This window comes from Lepidochelys kempii, chromosome 7, assembly GCF_965140285.1.
Source record: "Lepidochelys kempii isolate rLepKem1 chromosome 7, rLepKem1.hap1, whole genome shotgun sequence".
Lineage (NCBI taxonomy): Eukaryota > Metazoa > Chordata > Testudines > Cheloniidae > Lepidochelys > Lepidochelys kempii.
This window is the reverse complement of record NC_136386.1, coordinates 66,492,041-66,509,793: the sequence shown is the minus strand read 5'-3', so window position 1 is coordinate 66,509,793 and position 17,753 is coordinate 66,492,041. Positions and strand designations below refer to the sequence as shown.

Here is a 17,753-nt window from a genome sequence, read left to right as displayed (position 1 = left end):
TCACTTTAATTTAAGGTTGCGCATGCCAGTAATACATTTTAATGTTTTTAGAAGGGCTCTCTCTATAAGTCTATATATTATATAACTAAACTATTGTCGTATGTAAAGTAAACAAGGTTTTCAAAACGTTTAAGAAGCTTCATTTAAAATTAAATTAAATTAAAATTACACCGCCGGACCACTCAGCCCACTGCCAGCCTGGGGTTCCGTTCACCTAGGCCGGCAGCAGGCTGGGCAGGGCCTGCAGCCGGGACCCCAGCTGGCAAGGGGCCGACAGCCAGAACCCCAGACCAGCAGCGGGCTGAGCGAGGCCGGTGGCCGGGACCCCAGACCAGCAGTGGGCTGAGCAGCTCAGCCCGCTGCTGGTCTGGGGTTCCGTCCGCCAGCTCCTGCCATCCAGGGTCCTGGCTGCTGGCCCCGCTCAGCCCGCTTCCGGTCTGGGATCCTGGCCCTGCCCACATAGAGTGGGCACCTACCTTCTCCCTGGTTCTAGCCCATTCTCTTCCCCTCTCTCTTCACTGAGCTGAGGGTGGGAGTGCACTGAGCACAGGGCTGGGGGTGAAGGAGCAGGCTGGGGGTTGGAGTGTAGGGTCTGGCCAGGAGCTAGAATGAGGGAGGGGGCTCAGGGTTGGGGCAGGAGGTTTGGGTGTGGAGTGCTTACCTGGGCAGCGCCCATTTGGTGTGAGGGGTGCAGATAGGAATGGGGAGGGGGGCAGGAGCTCCTGTATAGTGCTCAGGGTGGGGGTGAGAATGTGGGGGGTGCAAGAGTCAGGGCATGGGGTGTGGGGATGTGTGACGAGGGTGCAGGAGTCAGGGCATGGGCGGGCTGGGTATGTGTGGGGGGTGCTGGAGCCAGGGCTGGGGTCGTGGGGGGGTGCAGGGGTCAGGACGGAGGGCTGGGGGTGTGGGCTAGAGTTCTGGGGGTCTCCCAGCCCCCTGCCCAGAGCAGCTCACGGCAGGGGACTGGAGGGGATATGCCCTGATCCCACCCCCCTTCCCCAAGGCCCCATCCCCACATCTTCTCCGCCTCCTCCCCGAAGCAAGCGCACTGCGGCTCCGCTTCTCCCCCTCCCTTGCAAGGGCCATCAGCGGATCAGCAGCAGGGAGGGAGAGGAGATGGGGCAGGAACCCCGCACACTGGAGGAAGAGGCTGGGGAAGGGGGACCTCGCCTGCCCTGCAACAGCAGCCAGCAGGAGCAAGCTTCTTCACCCTGCTACCGTGGGCCCGGGTGGGCAGGATTTTTAATGGCACGCTGCTGCCTGCCGGGGTCCCGGCCTGGGTTCAGCAGCGGGCTGAGCGGGGCCGGCGGCTGGGACCCGGCAGGCAGCAGCGTGCCATTAAAAATCAGCTCGCGTGCCGTCTTTGGCACGGATGCCGTAGGTTGCCGACCCCTGGTTTAAGCCATATTTGTTTTTAAGACATAAATCACAGATCTGAACTTACTTTCTGGCATGAAACCTTTAGGGCACAATCCTGAGAACATTTAAGCACATATCTTTACTAACCTAAGCATCTAGGTGTACTATACATGCAACTTAAGTTGCTCATCCGCATGTGTGGGCAAGGGCAGGCCAATATACATTAATTGTAAGTGTTGAGACCCAGATTTTTAAAAGTATGTAGACACTCCTGTGCTCAGTGTCAGAACTCTATGTGATATAGAAGACTAAATCTCATTTTCAAAAGGGATTTAGGCACTTGAGGGCTACATTCAATCAACATTTAGGCTCCTAAATCAGTTAGGCATTGCAAGGTTCAGCACAGCAACACCTTAATACCTTAAGAAAATTGGACCTTAGACCCCTTAGGTTTTAAAGTAAATGGAAAGGGTATGGTAGTTATATCAGGGTGTGTGTTTGTATCTCAAACTAAAAATATTACACATTCACAAAACAAGCCATATCTATCTTCAACACAGCAGTTGCCAGAGAACACCTGCCTTTTCAGTGTTGTTTATTAGGGTTTTGTATTTATTTAAGAAAAAAGCCAAGCAATCTTTTAAAAGGGATTGGCATATGTGTAGCTCATCTTTAGCCTCCTTTGAAAATGTTTCCGTAGCCACACTGGAAGTGAGGAAAGAAACTTGGCTCCAAATTCTTTGCTTCTTCCATAAAAAAAAAAGTCAGATCACTGTCCTGCCTTACCAATTTCTGCCATAAAATAAAGTGAGAATTCACGAGAGCCTGAGGGGAATAAACAGAAAAATATAAGTATTTTAAAATATATTTAATGCGCCAGGAGATATGAACTATGTTTCATCATGTTGTGACTTAATACACTGGGAAATTACTAGGACAATATTTTTATTTCTCTCTATTGAAAGACAGTTTCAGACAACGGGGAGCTAAAAATGACATGCCAGGCCTGTGTTTTTCTTTGTTTAAACCAAGTTCAGTGAGGTACAAAGTACTAAACTATACAGCAGTCTCAGAAATACTTGAAATTCTTCTGCAAAGAAATATCAGAAATTTTGATCGCGCTTTCATGACAGGACTATTCCCAAAATAGGAACTGGACAGAAGAATTTCACAAACCGTTGTAACAAAATTTATGCACTGAGAAAATAATTTTCATATTCTTTCAAGACATGTCACATCATAATAAAGTCAATAAGGATTGGAGTGGGCAAATTACTTGGAACCTATCAGGGTGTTTTCATTTTTTGCATGTAAGTGTGAAAGGAATCTAGTGAAACAATTACATGAAGCCATGATCAAAAACCTATTGTTAAGCATCTCACTTCGCCTTAGTAATGAACTGTTGCAAATGGAACAAAATTAGTATATATTCATGTGATTTTTTTCCCCTCCTTACTTCAATGATAAATACATTCACCTAGGGTTGCGAAGCATCTAGTTTTTGACCAGAACACCCAGTCAAAAAGGGGCCCTGGCAGCTCCAGTCAGCACCGCCAACTGGGCCATTAAAAGTCTGGTCAGCAGCGCAGCGGGAGCCTGGGTCTAAGGCAGGCTCCCTGCCTGCCCTAGCTCCGCACAGCTCCCAGGAACGGCCGGCAGGTCCCTGCAGCCCCTAGATGCATGAGCGGCCAAGGAGGCTCTGCATGCTGCCCCCGCCCCAAGGGCCGGCTCCACAGCTCCCCATTGGTTCCCATCGGGAACCACAACCAATGGGAGCTGCGGGGGCAATGCCTGTGAGCACAGGGACAGTGCGCAGAGCCTCCCTGGCTGCCCATGCATCCAGGGGCGGCCAGCCACTTTCTGGGAGCCGTGGTAAGCGTCGCCTGGACCCCGTATCCGCTCCCCAACGCCGTACCCCAGCCCTCTCCTGCACCCCCAATTTCTGGCCCCACCCAGAGCCTGCACCCCCCCCCCGCACCTCAACCCCCTGAGCCAGCCCAGTGAAAGTGAGTGAGGGTACGGGAGAGCAAGCAACAGAGGGAGGGATGATGGAGGAAGTGGCCTCAGAGAAGGTGTAAGGGCAGGGCCTCAGGGAAGGAGTGGGGCATAGGGTGGGGCAAGGGTGTTCTATTTTGTACGATTAGAAAGTTGGCAACCCTACATTCACCTAACGGCACTGAGTAGAGCCAGGCAGGGTACTACGAGATACAGCGCAAGCTTGTGGGACAGTTGTACTACATGAATCAGTGTTGTTGTTGTATCTAACAGATCTAATATCAGTTAAAATGGGCAAGGAATCCCTATGGCCTAAGGTAGCACTGAACCCAGATATCCAAAGATTAAAGATAATGTATTAACACACTGCACCAATCAGTCAACTTACATTCTAGTGCAACCCATGGAAATATGTCCAATCTTCAACACAGATGCTTAACATCTCTGTGTTTTAGTTAAGGGAACTACAATAGTAAAACCCAAATTGAGCACATTAAATATTTTGTTGCAGACCTCTTCTTATTCCTGAGCACAAAGAGGTATTTTCTGGCAAGGCAGGCTGAGAGAGAAGTGGAGGGGGAAAGTTGTAAGAGCCAGTGGATCTGTACATATTTTGGCAGATTTACTTAGTAAATTGTTCTGGATAAACATTTAAGACACGTTATTTACTGTTGTTGAATCTGCCCTTAAATGGCAACTGTAAGAGCATGGATAAATAGACTCAGATGTCATCTATTCAGACTACAGTTCCTACAGAGCAGTTTACTTTCATACCCTCTGCTTTTAATCTGTGTCAATGATATTACCAAATCAGTGCCACTTTCACTTATTTAAATCTATGCCAGATAAGGTCCTAGTTTTTTAGCTTCCCAAATAAATGCTTCTGAGCAAATTTTTCTCCATCTTCTACAGCAGAACAGATTATCACAATAAAGCTGCAACATACAAGGGCTCTTGCCTTTTCTGGTCCTGATCCTGGAATTCAACCATTTGCATGCACAATTTCCTTTAGAGTGAATCGGAATCCTGCATAGAGGACTTCCAGATTGATGAAACCAAAAGATCCAGAGTTTAAAGCACAAAACATACATAATGCAAAACTGCATACACAATACTATGCGCGCACACACAGGGAATATATGATGGCATGTGGTCTGATTTACAGATTTTATCAGCAGGTGGTTAAGATGTCCTCATTATTATCAAATGGCTTTGCAACTGGTCAGTTATGTAGGTCAATTCAAACCAGTGCCAGTAAAAGCTACACACCACACCACTGTGTATTCTGACAGTCCTGACAGAAAAATATTTATTAGTATTTCAGGGAGTTACAAAAGAAAGTTACTAGAATTACTACCATACCCCTCTGCCTGTCAAACCAGTGGTCTGAGTTAAAAGAGGCCTGATTTTCTGAAATACCGAGAGCCCACATCTATTTTAATCAACTGCAAGCTCTCTGGGGCAAGGACTGTCTTTTACTATGTGTTTGTAGAGTGGCTATCATAACGCAGTCCCAATCCCCAATTTCTACTTTAATACAAAACACAAATAATAATCCTAAAAATAGGTGCCTATCACCGTGGAAAATGTAACCCTGTAAGTCCTAGCACACAGACCTGACACGGAGATTACAATTCAAAGTCACCAGCACAAGATTTTAAAAAATATTGGGCTTGTGTCTGCCTCATGCTTCTTTATGAAGTATAAACAAAGTCTGAATGGGTTTTTCTTTGCTTGCACTTATACCTTAGACGCTAGGTTCCCTGTAAACTGCAAGACCATGCAGCAGGCTATTTAGGGCCGCACATGTCCCATGGCCCGGCCCAACCCAGCCCCTCTGGAACTGCTGGAGAGAGGAGCCCCTCCCCCGGACCGGCCCAGCCCAGCCCGGCCAGAGCTGCCATAGTGGAGAGATTCCTCACTAGAGATTTTGCTAGAAGACTTCTTGTAGGCCGCGGATGACTGAAGTGAGCTCTTACACCATAACTGAAAGATGTGGGTGTGAGATAGTTAACAACGATGTCCTTTCTCCCAACTGTTCATTGCACATTAGAGCTTTATGTGTGTTAACAAAAAACAAAAGTTTAAAAAAGTTTGACCAAATATTTCTTCCCCATTCAGTCTCTTGATTTTCAACACTCCTTACACAGGTCATTTGAAGAACCACCACAAGCAGTTTTAAAAGCTTGTCAGATAAGAGGGCTATTGGGGAGGAGCAGCAGAAACGATGAATTGGTTAGGAGTGCACAAAGATGCAGATTTTATTATGGTGGAGCAGCAGGGAGTCCACAGTTAAGTTGCATTAGAGTTTTCAGTAACTGTATACTCTATCTGCACCCAGCGTTCACAAACAAGGAACTACTTCGCAGTGCCTCAGTTTCTATAAAATGGGGATAATACCTACATAGCAGTGCCATCATGAGGTGTACTTAAAGTTCATAAAGTTCTTTAATAAAGTTGGATTGAAGAGATATAATAATCAAAGAAGCATTGTCAGAAGAAAGTTCACTAAACCAGGTTCCTTTTAGAAGGAGCATTCCAATCTTAGATACAAATTGTTAAATCAAATGTAAAAGTGCATCAACCTGCAGCAGAACAAAAAGAGGAAGCTTTCTTTGAAAATGCTTGGGGGAGGCACAGGGTTGCTGCAAGGACAGCCAGAGTAAGCTGTGCACCTGTTGTAAACAAATTAACTCCTGTGATCCTATTGTTGGGAAAAGAGTTATAAGAGTATTAAACAAACATAGAAATTGTAGGAAGGACACAAAGAAATCAGGTAGACCTTATGACAGTCACATCGTTCTTCTTTCCCCCTGCAAACTGCAGCAGAAGAAACCCTCTCTCTCATTTATAATTTGTTCTATTAAGAACGTAATGCCACTGAGGAAGTCTCAAAATTATTTTTAATGTTTTTTTCCCCCTTGGGAAGAGGAAAAGACAGCCAGATGGGATTTCTGTTGACCTATGAACACTTTCCCGCTTTTAACAGTGATGGCTCTTTACTGTCACACACTTCTTACCCTGGTAGCCAGCATTCTCATACTGCCTCTTAACCAGAAACACACTCTAGGCAAATTTTTCTTATAGATAAGCATTCCAATTTGTGGCCACTAAGGCGGCCAAAATCTTATGAGCAACTACAATCCTGTGGAATCCTTAAGGTTTGTGTTGAGACCATGCTGTGTGTGATACTTAATTGAAAACATTACAGCTCTTGAAAAAAGAGCCTGTTCCAGACTATAAAGGCTTTGTTTTGCTTTAACGTTATTAAATTTGGAGGCAGAAAAGGCGAGCTCTTAAAAACCTCACTGTGAGAAAGGAATCTTCTCATTAAGCCCAACTTAAGTCACTGTCCAAAAGCTTCCTTAACACACAGTTAAGGTTGCCTGACAGTGCCTCATTCCTTTCCAGAACGTTGAGTGCACCTATCCTGAAACCTCAGGAAACCAGGGAATACATAGTCAAGGTACACACCAATCCCTCCCCACAACCTCAGTTCTGCCCCCTGGAGCTGGCAAGAGCCACTGGTGACAAAGCGTAAGTATGTTTCAGCCAGGGCTGCACTTATAATAGGAAGACACTAGGAATAACTAAGTGAATATGCTATTTTAAGTGGTTGGCTGTGTCCCACAGAACTGTATTCTCTCATTTGTCTGCACACTGCTCCAACAGCTCTTCAGTGTGGTATTAGCAGTTGTATTGACTGGTGCAGGGATACTTGCTGTAGATTGCCACAGCTCATACTGTGATATGAGGAAAGGTGCATCTGCACCCAAATGGATCCGGGGCCCCTCCTTTCTGTGTTGAGTTATGTCGGTTGTGTGGGCAGAAGAGCACAATGGTCTGTTGTTGCCATAGGGATTTGTAGCAAGCTGCAAGCATACATGATAATACATTACAGGAAAGAGGTAAGTTTGGGTGATGTTCCAGGTAACATCTGCCAACTCTGAGGTGGTTTGTGCTGAACGGGTGAAATGCTGGGGTATAGGCCTGGCACGGCCAGCTGGTGTTCACTAAACCCACCCTAAATATAACTTTTGCCTTAATGAGGACACAGCATCACATTTTCTACTGCTGTACTCAGCTCCTATCCCTGGAGTGTTCCGTATCACCTGGAAGGACAGAGTGCTGCAATATTATCTGTCGGGGTGGGCTGGGGTGTCATTCAAAAGAGGGCAGAGTTAAGGGTGCAGGCCACAACTGGCAGTACTTTAATTCTGGAGTTCCTATTTTTCATAGATTAAAGTATAGGTGCATTCGACTTCCTGACGGGGTAAGAGGCACTCTGGTCAACCTCAACCCTGCATTAACCATTTCTGGGCAGTGAATTACCCTTGTTTTTTCAGGAGATGGTAGCAGTGAGGGGGCCATGATGGGAGGGCAGAAGGAGATCACCTGGGGAACACCTCACTGCTGCTCAAACACTTTGTATCTGTAATATCCTGGAACTGGCCTGGCTACAAGAACACTGCATACCTCACTGCCATTCATCTACCTGTTCTGCCCTCTTCCTGGCTCCTTCATGCCTCCTGCTATAGTAGGAGGTGCCATGAGGATGCCAAACTGAAATCAACTGCAAGTGTGTGGTACCAGACGGGGGAGGATCAGAGACATCATTTGAGCTTCAAATATGTGTGTCTGTTTGGGGGAGCATTAAGAACTGTAAAATTTTGAATCATGTGATTTTTAGGAGGCGGGGTGGGGACTGTATTTCAGGAACACCTTGCTCAAAAGATCTCAGATCTGGACCATTAACCCTCCCTGGATTCTCATGAGGCACACAATTTTCAAGACAATCCAAGTAAGGATGTGGATTTCAAAGCACTTAGAAAAACCAGCTGTTAAACAGTAAGCTAGTCTCAACCTTATAAATCTCCCCACTGTATTTTCCACTGAATGCATCCGATGAAGTGAGCTGTAGCTCACGAAAGCTCATGCTCAAATAAATTGGTTAGTCTCTAAGGTGCCACTAGTACTCCTAACCTTAACTATAGTAGCACTATCACCCAGTCATGACCTATTAACAGAGGAAGGCAGAAAGCTCAGGCTGACTGTATTTGGGGAGGGTGGGTGTTTAAACAAGGAAAAGAGAAGAGACGCTTACACTTTAAAAACTGCTGGCTAAGGCGCAGAAGGTGTACATTTCAGAGCAGGCTGAAAAGCTCTTCTGTTCTCAGAGGGTAACAGGAGCACAGCCATGAGACAAGCAGATATTTATCAGAGGAATTGTTTTTTCCTACTAAATGGCCAACTGAAGCCCTTACCGTTCTGTCATATAGCTGTGTCACTGAAGCCCCAATAAACAAACTGCTCTGATTAGTTATGAGACTATCTGGAAACCCCTAGGAGACTGATAACACTGGCTTTGTCAGCCAGTCAATCATCATACTCTGCAGTCTCACAGACATGCACAAACAAATAAACTCCAATGCACTTCTCCATTTATTTCACCCCTCCAAGTCCCCTCTGCCAACAAGTGTGTTAAGCTGTTAAGCAAAAGGTCCTTACAAAACAAGGGCAGATAATATTTCACCAGGTACAGAAAACTGTAACAAGATCAGGGCACAATTTATATACACTGTATGCATTTGTGTATTAAGCAGATAGACCGGTTAGTACCCCTCAATTAATACCATCCTGGTCCAGATTGACTTATGCTTGTGAAATAACTCGCCAGGAGACTGTTTACACACACAGCTCCTTCCCCTCTCCCCCTCCCACCCCCCATTACCTCCTCCAGTGATTTCTTACACATGGTTTACAATAGCAGAGGCAAGAAGCAGTTTCAAGAGGCCAGACACAGTGATTAGAAAATTACCATGTTGATTTCATATCACGCTGTATGGAAGGTATATAATGTCTGCTGGCTTCATTCTCATGCTAATTTTCAGTAGATACATTTATTAATATCTAGTTTGGTACTGCTCCCCGTTCCTACCTTACGTTAAGCTTTCAGGAAGTAGTGGCTGCTGTGGAGAGTAGTAAGATAAAAACATGTGCCCTTGACAATCAACAAAAATCTGAGCAACCAGTTGAGTCTGCACCCACAATATACATGGAAGCTGGGCCAGCCAAAGTTAGTTCTACCTCGCCACAGCCTTAGCACGGTAAAGAAGGCTCAGAGCAACCAAGAATGCCTCTGATCTTGCACTCAATACAGTACTGAGAAACTGAAATATGGTTCTATTGCAAAGGAGATAGTAACAGTTCTGCCAGCAGGGCAGGGAGCCACAGAATAGTTTATAAGCGGTGTATGAAAAAAGAGAGAGAGAGAGAGAGAGAGAAAATTCAAGGCTGCATATATCTGGAGAAGGACGTCTTAGTATTATGACATCTGTTTTATAAATCGACTCTCCACCATCCGCTGACATATAAACATTTAGTCAGGAGAAAATCAAATAGCAAGCTCCTTACACAGACAAACAGTGAACAGTAGGGGCAATCCAAATCCACAGATTTATGGTACTTCCACAGATATCTGTAGTGCCATGAATAGTAAAGGGATTTTATATTTAAAAAAAAATCCTACCTAGATTGAACCAATAGGCTCACCTTTACTTTGTGAAGCAATTCACTGCATCTTTGTAGCGTCAAAGAGACACAGTATCAACAAAAGGATAAATTTCCCATATTCATTTTAATGAAGCGTTAACTTGATAGTTTAGATGTGACCACTTGAATGCTAACATTATTAAATAACAAAACACCCAGCCTGAATTATTGAACTATCATTACAAAGGCCATATGGATCTATTTTGTTTTTAGCCCTTTAGAGCCACCTTTAAAAAGTAAGCTATCATTCCCTCACCTCAGAAACAATTGGAGCCAGCTGTTCCAGAATTGAATGATAGGAATATAAGCTACTGTTTTTACCCCATATGCAGGTTTGAAAGGTATAATTATCTCAGCTGATGCGAACATAAGACAGCTTGAATCAAATGAACATTTCTGAGTTACTCAGAGGGGTATGTTCCTTGCAGATTTGGGTTGTTCCCTCTGATTAAAGTTAATTTATATTACCATGGGCTGGATAATTCAGCTAGGCAGACTACGGACCTATACAAGACAGTTTTCTCTCTTCCACTCAAAAAGTACTGTCTACAATATTTTTCCTCCTTCTCTCCTTGGGAGAAAGTTGTACCACTGTGCTCATATAATCTGAGCCCAACATTTGCAAGGAGTAAAAACCACTCCATTTTCAATGCATCTCAACCTATTAGAAACAAAGCATCACATGACCAAGCCTAAGACCATCTCTATCTACTCTCATAATACACTACTGCCTCCAACAGTCAAACTAGGATGATCCATTATACCTCCTCACCTGGACATTTCTCTTGCAACCTACAACCCCTTTAAAAACCTCCTAAAATTAACCAACCTAAATGCAGATTGTTCTATAAAATCCAATGTAAACAAAAAAAATTGCTAAATAAGAAGTTTTTGCTTTGGGGGAAGAGAGAGGAATAAAATCAATATGACAAAGTAACACTTGGATTTGCAAACCTTTTGTTTTTAAACCAAAAAGACACCCATTTGAAGAATAAATTATTCCTAGCTCCACTAACACTGCCTAGCCTTATGTCAGCAGAGAAGTTCAGATTCACACAAAGATCAGTGAAACAACAAAATGCTCCTACCATATTGAACTACTGGATATACCCCATGCATATTTGCTTTGTACTACATCTTGATGAAATATGCTTCCTCTTTAAAAAACAAACCAACATCTTAAATGGATAAAGAAGTCTTGTCAGCACAGTAGCTGATGAGTGCAATCATAAACCAATTCTCAACTCTGCAGCAATATTCTCTCCATGTCTTTACAGTAATACTGTATAGGATTTCAAAGAAATTGGTATAACTAGGAGGAAACAAATTAGTCAATTGCACAGTGGTCAGATTCGCTACCACAGGCACCAATTGCAGTCCCAGGTATGTATAAAACAGATTTTACAGGTAGAACAATAACTAGATTACTCTCTGCACTGTTTGATTCCCCAAGTTGTTATGCCATGATGGCCAAAAACTAGTGGATCCTGGGCCACCCTTATGTTCACTCCTCAAGACACACTGTACTCCGGGTAACTTGGAAATACACGGCGCCTGTTGCCTCCAAATGCTAGGGCACATGTTAGCAAGAGAGAAGGCAAAACAAAAAACCAAATTAACAAACTTGTCAGTTTTTCCAGTTTACAGTGAGAAACCAAGCTTTCCTGGCAGATAACACACATGTCAAGTTGCTAGGGACCAGCCAACTTTGAATCAACTGTAGTGTCACTGATGTAATTACCATCCATGAGTTTGGAAACTATAAAAAGTGGAAGAGATATAGGGAAAAGGGCAGGCAACTCCCGAGAAAAGTTATGAATGGAAACATATGGTACCTAGAATTCCATCACTTCAACTCCTTGTAAACCTTTCTGAGTATTAAAAAAAGTCCTTTAAGTAACAGGAAAAAATAACTATTATCTTTTGAGTGGTACAATATTTTGGAAAACAAAGTTCTACACCACACTCATATCCAGTTTTCATGATTTCAGACGCTTCAAAACATGCACGGTATAGATGTCCGGCAACATGGTTCTTTCCCAAACAAAGTTTTAACTGTGCCTTTGCCATAGACTCAATTTTTGAAAACATTACATTTTATTTAAGGTGTTGTGGACCTTAGCCGCTGTAAACAATGAAAGCATCCATTCATGTTGACATGCATGAGACAGACAAATGAAATACTAAATTCACTGGCTCTGTTTTTTATTTTTCAATGAAAATAAAATCTCCTTTAAGCTTAGCCTACAAAGTAGACAAGAACTACTTTTAATATAGGGCAAAACCACAGATCCAGCAATTAAATCCTGAGCAATTTTTTTATTTTGTTCTTCTTTTTACATCCTAAAAAGGCAGTTCTAGAATTTCAGTTCTCTTGTTCCTTAAAACAATTTTTATTTTTTTAAAAAATATACAGGCTAGATACTTCAAAATTCATATCATTTTTGCACTCAGGAGGAAAAACATTGTAGTCTCCTTCCTTAGCCTCAGAATTTTGAAGAAACTAAAAATGTAATGATTTTTAACAAAAGCAAAATTGTGTCCTCTAATTCGGGGTGTTAACATTATTTTAAGTCATTTTTTTCCACAATCTCATTTTAATAAATGGCCTTTTATCTCCCCAACTCCCACCCGAACTCAGAAGAAAACAGTGTCACCAAATGCACTCAACCAGCCTCAAAGTCACACGTGCTCTATTGCAGATCTTGCTTTCAATGTGTCTTTTGTTTGATGGCTGGTGTTTCAACATCCTCGACTTGAACAGAAAAAGGTCAGCGCAAGTCTTCTGGCATTCATAAACCTGAATCAGGCCCCGCCAAGAGAAGATTGATGCCATAGTAAACTTCCCTCGATCAAAAGAAGGGGGTGCAAGTTTGAGGCAGAGACCAACTCTGTTGTCTGCTAGATTAAGCCTAATTCTCCCAAAGACTGTTAGTAGTTCTAAGTGTATAATTTTGCTGAACCTCTTTGTCAAACTTTTCCTCGGTTGCCTGTATATTAATTTCGGGTTAGAACTTTTGCCACAGTGCAAAATTATTGCACAAGTATTATAGCTGGAATAGTCTTTCATTAGCAAGAGCCCTGCCTAATCATTTATCATGGGGCTTTTTTTTTTTTTTTTACCTTTGCATCCATATCCTATACCCACCCCCCATTCTCCTGTCTGGAGAGGAGGAGACTGCATCATTAACCTTCCAATTTACAAGGCCAAGTTCCATATTGCAGCTATAGAGAAGCTGTTGCTAAAGATTCCTTAAAAGCTCTGGCACTTCAAGGCAGTTGGAACTACTCAACCAGAGGCCAGAGCCAGAGCTTTGCCAAAGCATTAATGGGCTTTTGCCCTTTTAAATTTTATAAGCCTGTTGCCTTTCTGATGCACACAGTTCTATTCAGGGTTCTAAATGGCCATTTCATATTTAAAAGAAAGCTTGCATAGGTAGCACCCTAAAACTACCCCAGGTCATTCATCTCCCACCGACTCTCTTACTGTCTCTTAGGAAACCTTTGATAGAGCATTTGTTCAGGCTGCCAAGTTAAATCCTCCTCCCTCATGTCAATGCATTGAAAAAAGCAGTCAGAATACCAGCTTTACTCAGGCCTGCTGAAGTAAATGGAGAAAACCAATTCCTCTGTCACTACACAGAGCCATTAAGCCGTTTGCAGATTATTAACTGAAGCAAAAAGAATATACACTCTGCACAATCAGACAGTAATGCAGGGCTATTGCTTAGAATTATCTTCAGTCTCAATAAATTACCTATATGTGGTAGTTTCTAATTCTCAGTCCAGCTGCCTGGACCAGTTAGTAAGACCCACAATCAGAGCAATTTGTTATGTTTTCGCCATTATACACATCAGTTTTATTAAGCATATGAATGAGGTCTGCAGTTACAGAAGGAACTTAACTCAAAAAACTAGTCTTATGCTTTCCACCACAGACTCCAAAGTAGGATTGAAATTAAACTATACACGTGTAAAACAAAAGTTTGCAGTGTAGAAAAATGGGTATAGTAACAACTTCCCCGTTCCTCCTTTTACATCTCCACTCCCCCACCCCCACCAGAAAATCAACCTGGAGAACCCCATCCCAGATGATTAGAGCAAGGAATACAGCATGACTAGATGGCTCCTATTTTTATGTTTACATTCCTTAAGTGTCTTTTAACTGGCTGGCATTCTCCCTTTTACTGCAGCTAGCTCAACCAGTCTCCCGTGAAAACGATTCCCTCCTTTTTCTTTTCACAATGGCAAGAAAGCAGGAGCTGGGTTCTTTCAATCGGCCCCTCTCCCCCCCCCCCCCCCCCCAGCTTCCTGGACAGATGTACACAGGAGAGAGAGAGAGAGAGAGAGAGAGAGAGAGACTACTCCTGCCTAGTGATTGAGAGAGGCCCCAGTCCCAACTGGCTTTCAAAACCCAGACACAAGGAATTTACACTCAGGCAAGCTTCCCAAAGCCCGGAAAACATGCCCGATCCCCCCTCCACACACACACGCTTTCTCCCTCCCCCCGAAAAAATACTTTGCTATTACAACCGTCCTCTCCCCACCCCTTACCCCCAAAGATTCTTCAGTGCCAGCTCGATTGACTACGAGCCTGTCGGTGCACAACCGGAGCAGTCAGGAAAGGTAAACTGGCCAGAAAACAGAAGCTATCCGGATTATTTTAAAACCTCCTTTGTTTTTATGGCACAAGATCGCTCGCTCTCTTTCTCTCAGGCATGCCTAATTCGCCTCATTGTTTCAGCTTTTAAAACTTAGATCTACAACACGAAAGATCCTTTCCCCTTCTGCTATAATTTTCAAGGATTCCTCCTTTTACAGTCACTTCACACAAGACACCTATTTCCCCAACACTAGCCCCTTCCCTCCCCAGCTCAAAGGGGTTGGGGGAGTGATCCGAGCCCCACACCCACATAATATAAAACACTCTGGCTCCTTAATCTCTATTCGCTACAATCACAAAAAGGCAAGGAATTTCCTTTTCCGCTGGATCTCCTGTTTTCTTTTTCTGTCTCATTCCCCCTTCTCCTCTCCTCCTTTTCCAGACACACAGATACAACCTGTCCCTTAAGAAGTCTTCACACATTTTCTTATCTTATAAAAACAAATGTTCTCTCTCTCTCTCTCTCTCTATATATATATACACACATATATATTTCCTTAGCTTGGTTACTCCATTGTTTCGCCTCATTCAAGACACAATCCTTGCCCGGTCACAAACACAGGGAGGTGTGAACGTAAGACTGAAATAGACACGAAACTTACCTAGATTGCACAGCAGGCTTGCAGTAAGAAATATAATAAGGAAGCAGGCAGCAAAAATCCTCTTTCCCCAGCTGATTGGCAGCTCTGTTCAGGTGCTTTTAAAATATTTTTCATTTAAAAGCGGTTTCTCTCTCCTGCTCCCCCCCTATACAGACAGTGAAAAGGAGCTCAATGTTAGTGGGTGAGTAAGTGAATCAACTAGCAGAGAGCACAGCAAGTTGAAGTGTCAAATTACATTGGCTATTCTATTACCAAAGGGCCATGCTTTGTGGCTGTTGGCAAAATCTGTCCCAGATTCCTATCTGAAAGGGAGCTGCCTCCTGTAGGGATGTTCTGTCCCTCGCTCTCTATTCTCGCCCCCTCTCTTCCCTCCCCGCATCCCATAAAGTTAAAAATAAAAATATTATTTTACACGATTTAAAAAAAACCCACAAACTTCCTCTTAATCCTAGTGAATAGCGTGCAGTGCAAACCATCCCAGATTAGAGAGTGAACGCATGGGACTATCCTCCCCTCTGCGTTTTGATATTGCTGAAGAGGGGGGATCCCCACTCTGGAATTTATGTAATTAAAAGCGTGCAATGCTGCCCCAGTTTATGTTCTCCTCAACGGGGATTTTTGCCCGGATTTGGAGAAAGACTGGATGGAGGAGACAGACTACTCAATGGCTGGTTGCAAGGTTCAAGCTCTTTTGCCTTTTTGATGCGTTTCACTTTACATTAGCTCTGTGGGTTTTTATTTTCAAGCCGAGCAGCACTAATGATTCAGGAAGGAAGGGATAAAGGAACCGATAGAGAGGAGCGCTGGATTCCCCTCCTAGCCCCACGGAGAAAAGACTCCCTGTTCTGGTGGGGAAGGAGAGAAGCTTTTCGAGGGTTAGCAAGAGAATGGAATCGTTCCTTAGGAGAGCTTTCTGACTGCCAGTAGCAGCCCCAACTAACCATCTCCAGCCCGAAGAGGAGTGGCGGTCTCACTACACGCACAAGCTTCTCCCAAGAAGGACGGCTTAGGGAAGAGGGAGGGGAAAACAGAAAAAAAGAGGAGGGGCTGTTTTTTATTTTAAATGCAACCACTCCGGATGCGGGTGTCCAATTGTCCCTCAAAGTTTGATCGTGTTCCTTGCCCTCAGTTCAATGAGTTGTCCTCCCCACTTTTTGACCATGTCACTGCAAATCTCGGGGCCTTAAGATGGGCTCTCAGACCTTACTGCTAGGCGGATCAATCGAATAGCAAAAATAATAGAGGGTGAGTTGTTGTTTTGTTGTTGTTTTTTTAAAAAAGAGCAAATCCAGCGTGATTTTCACTAAGAAAAGACAAGGACAATTTCTTGTTATTAGCAGCACCAATCCTCTAAATACAACTCCCCCGACAAAACACTTCCAGGACAATCAATATTTTATGATGAGTTGTTAATAAGCCTAATATATTCATTCCGGTTCCAATGGGGTTTGTTAGATTATGCAATTAAGATAAGCAATTTAAACAGTGCCATAGAGCTCTTCATCGGCTCGGATTTATTTTGTTGTTGGAGGAGGAGAAAGAGATCTAGTATTTAAAGGATGTCGGGTTACTAGAAGGGGGAGGGACTACGTTTTTATCAAACTGCACTCTATTCACATTGCACTATTTACCGTGGAAACACTTTTGCACTTATGCCGACTAACGACTGCAATTGTTTCCCTAACCCATTTCAGTGGTGCTTATTTACGGGGGTGTTTTGTCTGTAAGGAGAAGGGCGAGTAGGAATTCAGGGTTGATTGGTAGGGGAGGGGTCATACCCTTAACTGCCGCTTTCTCTTCTCCAGCCTGCTTCCTAAAACATAAATCGCTCATCAAACCAAAATTTAACCTCCTCATGTTCTTGTTGCTGTTATTAACTCTCAAAAAGTGCAGCCCCATCTTCTCCCGCCCCCACCAAAATCCGTCTAACCTAGTGTTCTTCTCCCTGCTTTTCATTTCACTTTAACTAATGCTGTCAAGACCTGAGCCAAAGTCCATCATTGAGGTCAGTGGAAGCCTGGGCATTAACTTCGGGGGGCTTTTGATCAATCCCTGAGTGGTTTTTTTCCTGTTTCCCCAAAGTAACCTCACCTGAGCTCCTCGCTGCTTTTCCCACGTTCCTCTCCCAAATTTACCCCACCGAAGGAAGGGTCTTAGTGCTTTCCCCTGATCCCAACCCAGTGTGCTTTCTGCCTCCCCTTACCCCTCTGACCGTGTTTGCAGCAGACCAACCAGACGGCGTAGAGAGCCTTTAATGCACAGAGCGAGCGCCTTCGGCTAGGGACTGTGTCTCCTGACGCGCCTGCAAAGCGCCAGCCACATGCAGCTGTGTAAATAATAAATCCCCGCCAGCAGGTCCCCTCTATAGCTAGGGAAACTTGGGAAGAAATACGGGGCGCAGAGCTCGGCGCTATTGCAACGTACAACAGGCGGGGAGATCCGGAGGGCCCCAGCGGGGGGAAACGAGCGGCATGTTGCTAGAGGCCCGCGCTGTCGTAACGGGGAGCAGCGTGCGTGCGTGGAGGAAGCTCCCGTCCAGGTGCTGCGCGGCCACTCCGGGCGCCGCGTTTTGCAGGCAGCCG

At 44.1% G+C, this 17,753-nt stretch overlaps 1 protein-coding gene across 1 annotated transcript in view; it reads right to left on the bottom strand.

Annotated features, from left to right (window-relative positions):
- ZMIZ1 (zinc finger MIZ-type containing 1) overlaps positions 1-15,436 on the bottom strand; it is a 472,315-nt gene extending 456,879 nt beyond the window's left edge. The window contains 1 exon segment of the mRNA XM_073353233.2: positions 15,172-15,436. The gene's annotated coding sequence lies outside the window, so the exon portion shown is untranslated.
- Between the last annotated feature and the right edge of the window lie 2,317 nt (positions 15,437-17,753).